The sequence below is a fragment of the Salvelinus fontinalis genome, chromosome 16 (assembly GCF_029448725.1).
Source record: "Salvelinus fontinalis isolate EN_2023a chromosome 16, ASM2944872v1, whole genome shotgun sequence".
NCBI lineage: Eukaryota > Metazoa > Chordata > Actinopteri > Salmoniformes > Salmonidae > Salvelinus > Salvelinus fontinalis.
In genome coordinates, this window is record NC_074680.1 from 31,441,958 (window position 1) to 31,451,733 (window position 9,776).

Here is a 9,776-nt window from a genome sequence, read left to right on the forward strand (position 1 = left end):
CCAGTCTATTGAATGAGCAAATGCTCAAATCAAACAAATAACACTTAAATCATATGACCACAATTCAACTCATGAAAGGCCTAACAGTCCAATGAAATGCACGACTCTCATATAATGTAATTGGATTTGGAGTGTAAGGTAAAGGTAATACTCAAAGGTAATATTGTGTCTGTTTAGGCTTTCAGGCAGTATGCGCCTGTAATATCAACTACATATGTGAGAAAGGCTGGGAATAACACACCTCAAAGATAAAGACTTTGGCTAATAAACAGTAATATATTTTGCCCGGGAGGTGGGCAAAATATCAATTAGGGCACCCGAAAGGCTGCATACAATGGGGAGTGTCATTGAGAATATAGGCCAATAATTGTTCTCGGAGACAGAGGGGTTTGGGGACATTCTGTTCTGCTTTGTTCATAATGTATTTTTGGCAGACTTTGCCCTGCCCAGCAGGAGAAAGAGAAGGGGCAATTAACGCACATGGACTATGGCGTGAGACAGGGGCCTGGGAAGAATAAGTTGAAGTTTTGCAGGAGATGAGATGTGTCCATCTGATGTCTGGGATAGCATGTTTGCTGAAAAGAGGGTCATTTAGGTGATTGCCAGCCTCCAGCTGAGAATCTACATTAGGTGTGAATGTGGGGTCACAATGACCTACCACAACAGACACTGCACGGAGGTTGGGTCCCATCGGTTACAACAACAAAAATGCAAAAGTACTGTTACGTTTGGTCACTCACTATCTCAACAGGCCTGTTTTTGAACAACAATTACCATCATAGAAGACCACATTTTTAACAGCATGTCACATACCAGAGGAAAAACAACTCTAGAACACCTTTACTCCACACACAGAGATGCATACAAAGCTCTTCCCCGCCTTCCATTTGGCAAATCTGTTGGGGGTTACCCTGGGGGTCGGGTGTGGGACTACACCAATGCCATGATTACTGTATATATGTGATCACCTTTGTATGCTTGCAAAGCGCAATGATGGAAAAGTACTGGGTAAATGGAGATGTACTGCTTTAGTTCTCAGGCTGAGAACTAAAGCACCTGCTGATAGTCACACAGCCTCAAGGTTGAGATAGTAGAGGGAGAAACCACAGTCTAGACATGTTTTTCTCATTTTAGATCATTTGTATCTAATCCAATAAAACAATGTTAGAATATGATTGACGGTATGTTGTAAAAATGGTGTTGTCTCCTGTTTCGCCACACAGATCTTTACTATATACTACTGAGGTATTCTGTATGTGTATCTCTGTCTGCAATTGCATTTTATTACTAAAGAGTTTTATACCAAGGTTCCAGTGTCTGTGTCATCTATCTGGAAGACTGATTGTTAACAGAAACTTACATCACCCCCATTCAAAGAACCACCCAACAAATCTGACCATAATTCTATCCTCTTGATTCCCGCTTACAAGCAAAAACTAAAGCAGGAAGTACCAGTGACTCACTCAATACGGAAGTGGTCAGATGACACGGATGCTACACTACAGGACTGTTTTGCTAGCACAGACTGGAATATGTTCCGGGATTCAACCAGTGGCATTGAGGAGAACACCACCTCAGTCAAAGGCTTCATCAATAAATGCATCGACGACGTCGTCCCCACAGTGACCGTACGTACATATCCCAACCAGAAGCCATGGATTACAGGCAACATCCTCATCGAGCTAAAGGCTAGAGCTGCCGCTTTCAAGGAGCGGGACACTAATCCGGACGCTTACAAGAAATCCCGCTATGCCCTCAGACGAACCATCAAACAAGCAAAGCGTCAATACAGGATTAAGAATTAATCCTACTACACCGGCTCTGACGCTCGTCGGATGTGGCAGGGCTTGTAAACTATTACGGACTACAAAGGGAAACCCAGACGCGAGCTGCCCAGTGACACAAGCCTACCAGACGAGCTAAATGCCTTTTATCCTTGCTCCAAGGCAAGCAACACTGAAGCATGCACGAGAGCACCAGCTGTTCTGCACCAGCTGTTCCTTTGCCCAAGGAAGCGAAGGTAACCTGCCAAAATTATTACCGCCCCGTAACACTCACATCGGTAGCCATGAAGTGCTTTGAAAGGCTGGTCATGGCTCACATCAACAGCATCCTCCCGGATACCCTAGACTCACTCCAATTAATATGCCACCCCAACAGATCCACAGATGACACAATCTCAATTGCACTCCACACTGCCCTTTCCCACCTGGACAAAAGGAACACCTACGTGAGAATGCTGTTCACTGACTACAGCTCAGCGTTCAACACCATAGTGCCCTCAAAGCTCATCACTAAGCTAAGGACTCTGGGACTAAACCTCCCTCTGCAACTGGATCCTGGACTTCCTGACAGGCTGCCCTCAGGTGGTATGGGTAGGAAACAACACTCTGCCACGCTGATCCTCAACACTGGGGCCTCTCAGGGGTGTGTACTTAGTCCCCTCCTGTGTTCCCTGTTCACCCACCCATGGCCAAGCACGACTCCAACACCATCATTAAGTTTGCTGACCACACAACAGTGTGGTCAGCAGCCTGATCACCGACAATGATGAGACAGCCTATAGGGAGCAGGTCAGAGAATTGGCTGTGTGGTGCCAGGACAACAAGCTCTCCCTCAATGTGATCACAACAAAGGAGCTGATCGTGGACTGCAGGAAAAGGCGGGCCGAACAGGCCCCCATTCTCATCGACGGGGCTGTACTGGAGCGGGTCGAGAGTTTCAAGATCCTTGGTGTCCACACACCAAGACAGTCATGAAGAGGGCACGACAAAACCTTTTCCCCCTCAGGAGACTGAAAAGATTTGGCATGGGTCCCCAGATCCTTAAAAACTTCTACAGCTGCACCATCAAGAGCATCCGGACCGGTTGCACCACCGCCTGGTATGGCAACTGTTTGACATCTGACCATAAGGCGCTACAGAGGGAGGTGCGTACTGCCCAGTACATCACTGGGGCCAAGCTTCCTGCCATCCAGGACCTATATAATAGGCGGTGTCAGAGGAAAGCCCATAAAATTGTCAGTCACTCCAGTCACCCAAGTCATAGACTGCTACCGCATGGCAAGCGGTACCGGAGTGCCAAGTCTAGAACCAAAGGGCTCCTTAACAGCTTCTACCCCCAAGCCATAAGACTGCTGAACAATTAATTAAATGGCCACCGGACTATTTGACCTCTGCAGAGGCTGCGATACATATATTTTCTTTTGGTGAGCAGTGGGTGGCAGCACTGTGCCAATTTTGTGAGGCTTGTGCTGGTGAACCACAGACAGGGAGTGGCATGAGTGCAGACAGTTGCCTAGAGGCGAGAGCATGCTGCCACTGCACAGCTGTGGAATCCATGTTTGATTTAGATTGGAGGGGGGGTAGCATCCATCAATTTGATTTAATTATTTCTTGCTCAGTGACGCAAACGCCATCTTCCCAACGTATCTCCATCTCTTCATTCAAAGCCTCAATCATGTGCATTCTTACTGACAGTTGTGGCTGCTTCCCGTGATGTATTGCTGTCTCTACCTTCTTGCCCTTTGTGCTCTTGTCTGTGCCCAATAATGTTTGTACTATGTTTTGTGCTGCTACCATGTTGTGCTGCTGCCATGTTGTGTTGCTGCCATGCTATGTTGTTGTCTTAGGTCTCTCTTTATGTAGTGTTGTGGTGTCTCTCTTGTCAAAATGTGTGTTTTGTCCTATATATATATTTAATCCCAGCCCGTGTCAACGCTTACCTGGGTGAAATAAAATTGAATGTAAATGAATTTGTCTGGCTACCAAATCAAACTGCACAACAAAATATTTAGGAACATAAGCGATCAAAATGGTGGCATTAGAGACATGCATATGAGTCAATGCTGACCTAGAATCTGCCTCAAACTCTGTCTCTCTGAATGCTATGGCAGTCCATGGCAGAGCTGAAATAAGCTCACAATAGATTCTGCACTCGACATTTACAGCTTCACCTTTTTTGTCACTACTGTAAGCGAATGCTCAAATTACTGTAGCCTAAACCAGTCGTGACTGTGACACTGTTGCAGAAGTGTGATTACAAGTCGATACAAGTACAATACAAGGCACTCAAATCATTGCTATAGATTACACCTTTCACCCTGAGGAATTATTTGAAAGGGAAATTCCCTCAATCGGTGTCTGTTCCTGATTCCATTAATGCAGAAAGATAAGATTCTCAGTCTGACCCTATAAGCGAAAGGCTTCTTACCCTCAGGAGAAATGTGTATACAGCACTGAACATGTCACAACTGATTTGAGCTGTAGGAAAGGCAGCTTGGGATATGTTGGGTCTATGAAGTAATAACATCACTGTATACATCTACTAGCATCCGACATGTATCTAAATATGACATGATTCAGTATCTAGTTTTTTTTATGGTGAATTGCTGAAAATAATATATGTAATGTTAGTGATACTATTATGAGGGCTTTAGGATCTTATGATTGTAAATTAGCTAATCTATTTCTAACATTTAGTAAAATCAGATTTCTTTCCAATCATATCCGTTGCATCTGTCTACAAATCCTAGCATGCTTATCTGTCTGTGGAGCACACTGAATATTGAGCAACATTGTCTCGATATCCATACACAGTGCCTTCAGAAATCTTTTCCACATTTTGCTGGGTTACAGCCTGAATTTAAAATTAATTTAATTTATATGTTGTGTCACTGGCTTACAAACAATACCCCATAATGTCAAAGTTGAATGAATTTTTACAAATGAATAACAAATGAAAAGCTGAAATGTCTTGAGTCAGTAAGTATTCAACCCCTTTATTATGACAAGCCTAAATAAGTTCAGGAGTAAAAATACGCTTAACAAGTCACATAATAAGTTGCATGGACTCACTCTGTGTGCAATAATAGTGTTTATCATGATTTTTAAATGACTACCTCATCTCTGTATCCCACACATACAATTATCTGTAAGGTCCCTCAGTCGAGCAGTGAATTTCAAACACAGATACAACCAAAACGAGCAGGGAGGTTTTCCAATACCTCACAAAAAGTGCACCTATTGGTAGATGGGTTAAAATAAAAAAAAGCAGACATTGAATATTCCTTTGAGCATGGTGAAGTTAGTAATTGCACTTTGGCGTATCAATACATCCAGTCACTACAAAGATACACAAAGCGTCTTTTCTAACTCAGTTGCCAGAAGAGGGAGGAAACTGCACAGGGATATCAATATGAGGCCAATTTTTTTAATTTAACTAGGCAAGTATTTACAATGACGGCCTAGGAACAGTGGGTTAACTACCTTGCTCAGAACGACATATTTTTGCCTTGTAAGCTCAGGGATTTGATCTAGGAACCTGTCGGTTACTGGCCCAACACTCTAACCACTAGGCTACCTGCCATCCCCAATGGGGACTGTTAAAACAGTTAGAGTTCAATGGCTGTGATAAGAGAAAACTGAGGATGGATCAACAACATTGTAGTTACTAACCTAAATGACAAAGTAAAAAGAAACCTGTACAGAATAAAACATATTCCAAAACATGCATTGTGTTTGCAATAATGCACTAAAGTAAAAACAAAACAAAAAAATGGTCAAAGAAATTAACTTAATGTCCTGAATACAAAGAGTTATGTTTGAGGCAAATCCAACAACACATCACTGAGTACCATTCTTCATATTTTCTAGCATGGTGGTGGCTGCATCATGTTATAGGTATGATTGTCATCGGCAAGGACTAGGGAGTTTTTTAGGATAAAAAGAAACGGAACAGAGCTAAAAACAGGCAAAATCCTAGAGGAAAACCTGGTTCAGTCTGCTTTCCAAAAGACACTGGGAGAAATGTTTTCCTTTCATCAGGACAATAACCTTAAACACAAGGCCAAACATACACTGAAGTTGCCTACCAAGACAATATTGAATGTTCCTGAGTGGCATAGTTACAGTTTAGACTTAAATCGGCTTGAGACTTGAAAAATGTCTTGAAAATGGCTGTCTAGCAATGATCAACAACAAGCTTGACAGAGCTTGAAGAATTAAAAAAATAATAATGTGCAAATATTGTACAATCCAGGTGTGCAAAACTCTTAGATACTTACCCAGAAAGACCCAGAGTTGCAATCACTGACAAAGGTATTGATTCAGGGGTGTGAATGCTTATGTAAATTAGATAATTCTGTATTTAATTTTCAATAAAGTAAAAAAAAAATGAAAGAAATGTTCACTTTGTAATTATGGGGTATTGTGTGTAGATGGGTGAGAAAACAAAATACAAATAAATCCATTTCATTCATTTCAGATTCAGGCTTTAACACAGCTAAATGTGGAATAAGTCAAGGGGTATGAATACTTTCTGAAGGCACCTTAAATTAGTATGGCTTTATGACAGTGCGGCTATGATTAATATATGCTTTTATTGGTCAACACAGAAATTGTCATGATCTTGCTACATATTGCACCCACAGAAAAATCTGCTTTCACTTCTGATGCATGAAACATGAGTTATAGAAGGTATTGTGTAGAGGATTAATTTCTCCCTGATGGCTTCTGTCTCACATCAACCAATAGGCCATGTATATTTAGCATTGTGTGGAAACTGTACCGCAGTACAATGAAAATTCAAGGTTCATGCCAGACAAATATAAGATTTCTGTTGGAAATATATATATACACTGCTCAAAAAAATAAAGGGAACACTTAAACAACACAATGTAACTCCAAGTCAATCACACTTCTGTGAAATCAAACTGTCCACTTAGGAAGCAACACTGATTGACAATAAATTTCACATGCTGTTGTGCAAATGGAATAGACAAAAGGTGGAAATTATAGGCAATTAGCAAGACACCCCCCAAAACAGGAATGATTCTGCAGGTGGTGACCACAGACCACTTCTCAGTTCCTATGCTTCCTGTCTGATGTTTTGGTCACTTTTGAATGCTGGCGGTGCTCTCACTCTAGTGGTAGCATGAGACAGAGTCTACAACCCACACAAGTGGCTCAGGTAGTGCAGTTCATCCAGGATGGCACATCAATGCGAACTGTGGCAAAAAGGTTTGCTGTGTCTGTCAGCATAGTGTCCAGAGCATGGAGGCGCTACCAGGAGACAGGCCAGTACATCAGGAGACGTGGAGGAGGCCGTAGGAGGGCAACAACCCAGCAGCAGGACCGCTACCTCCACCTTTGTGCAAGGAGGTGCACTGCCAGAGCCCTGCAAAATGACTTCCAGCAGACCATTCCTTTATTGAGGGTGTCTTGCTAATTGCCTATAATTTCCACCTTTTGTCTATTCCATTTGCACAACAGCATGTGAAATTTATTGTCAATCAGTGTTGCTTCCTAAGTGGACAGTTTGATTTCACAGAAGTGTGATTGACTTGGAGTTACATTGTGTTGTTTAAGTGTTCCCTTTATTTTTTTGAGCAGTGTATATATATCTCTTTATTCCACAGCAGTATTCTTCAATCCTAGTTCTGTGGACCCATGGGGTGTGGAGCCTCTTGTCTGACTTCCAAAACTGTATTACTTTATTTAAGCTTAGTTCATATGAAGTGTAAGAGTATAAATATCATAGAAGTAACTCCCCACACAGCATTCAACGTATCTGGCACACCACGCATACTTTAGTGAGTCTCAGTGAGACGCAAAAAAGCTGATTCCTCATGTGTTCAGGCAGTTCAGATACCCTATTCCCTCCGCCTGAACCTACTCTCAACGCCCTGTTGGGAAAAGGCCATAGGCAGACATTTAGGAATAGTTTGTTTCTGTTTCTCATGTGTTTATTACTCCTTCCTTTACTACACTACAGCTTAGCACTTTCATGGGACTTGGTGCTTTGCTTAAATATTGGACTGTTTTCACACACTGTACAAAATTTTGCTGCTGAATAATTTTCAGATTAGTCCAATTATTGCAAAAGGGGAAAAGTGCTGTTTCGTTTGGCCAAATTTGTATATGACATGTGAGCGGACCAAGTACTTTGAGGTTGTGCTAAAGCGGAAAGGTGGAACAAACGAGTCGGGAGCAGATTTTCTTACATTGAACAAAGTTCTCTATTGAGGTATTTCTTTCTTCTCAAACAATCCCACACAATCAAGGATGATCTTAACAGGAAAACACAAATCTTCTTCTTTACAGGAACAAGGAACACAAGGTGAGTAACTTAACTACTACATAAATTACGGGTGTGTCCCCGCCTTAACTATCCGTTCGTGGAGAGCTCCCTTTGGGTGGTGGTGCGGATCCGTGGTTGCCATTCCCAAGAGGTAGTTTGTCCTCTTCTTCTCCCTTCCGTCTGGTAAGTCCTCTCCTTTGGAGAAGCAATCACTCTTTTTTTTTCTTCTCCAGTCTCCCCCACTACCGGTTCCCTCCTCTCTCTTGTAGGGGGAAGATAATATTTGTACTGTCAGCTGTGCTTAATTGCCTCTGATCACCTTGACTCACATGCTGGGCTGGGCTACTATCCCGGGGATCAGCCTGCCCCCTGGTGGTCCTTCCATAGACATTTGTTGAAATTTTATGAACTGGTTCATACCAATTGACACAATATAGTCTTGAGGCATGCAATTGTTGCTGTAGTCCGTCTCATGTGTTATGATAGGTGTTATGTCACCTGTCGTTGTCATGAGTTGCTATCTACAACCTAAAAGGGTTATTTGGCGGTCCCATAGGAGTACCTTTTGAAGAACCTTTTTGATTCCAAGTAGAACCCACTCCACAGAGGGTTCTACATGGAACCACAAAAAGTTCTACCTGGAACCAAAAAAGGGTTTTCCGATGGGGACAGTCGAAGAACCCTTTTTTTTATTTGTTTTTCTAATAGTGTAGGCATGTAATCATGGAGGGTGGGCAATGACCAAATAAGGGCAAATGATTGATTGACATAGATGAGTCATTGTTTTTGTTAACCACTTGGAGTGGTTGGTTTATGCCAGTTGAGAATTGGATTGCCCTGACCGGAATTCACACACAATTCTGGTGAGATGTTTCGATCTGCACCCAAGTGAACAGTTCATTACCACTTGGTGTCTTTCTTGCAAATAACTTCCAACAAGTTGATTTGTGAAGTTGCCAAATGAACGACAGTGGGCGAGATTCCAATAGTTCTCCAATGATCTCCACATTAGATCCAGGCCCTAACTCCCTTCCCTCTCCTCAGGGAGTCCAGTCTGCCTGCTGCTGTATGGATATCCATTGATGGATGGGTGGAAGGGGACCAGCATGCATGGCGGTTTAAGGGACTAAAATTGAGGGCTGATGTGGTTTAAATTATTGTACAAGGCTGATTGAGCTCAGCTCTTGTAAAACACGTGGAGGGCTTGATTGACGTCATTAGGGAATCCATCCCTTAACCCTTGGCTGTAAGTGTTATGAATAGGGTGTGGGTGACATGGGTGCCTCTTATACTGGTTCATTCACTGAATCGTCATGGGATTGGGAGGGCATTTCAGACCACAAGGTTTAACTAGTTTGTTAGGGTTTTGAGGATTTTCACAGGTGCATGCTCAGTATGGGAAAGTGTGCCAAGAAATGTGAAAATGTGATTTATTTCTCCTTTCTTTATGCTGCTACGCTCAGTAATTCAGCAACAACAGTGTGTTCCTTTGTCAGATTTATAGACATAAAAAAGCTTGAATCCAACAATTATAATAAATTACTTTGGGCTGTCCCACTGTGTACACACTGGTTGAATCAATGTTGTTTCCATGTAATTTCAATAAAATTGCGTGGAACCAAAGTGGAATCAACGCTGAATTGACGTCTGTACCCAGTTGGATGTTTCACTTACAATGTGCCCTATTGTCTGTTAAT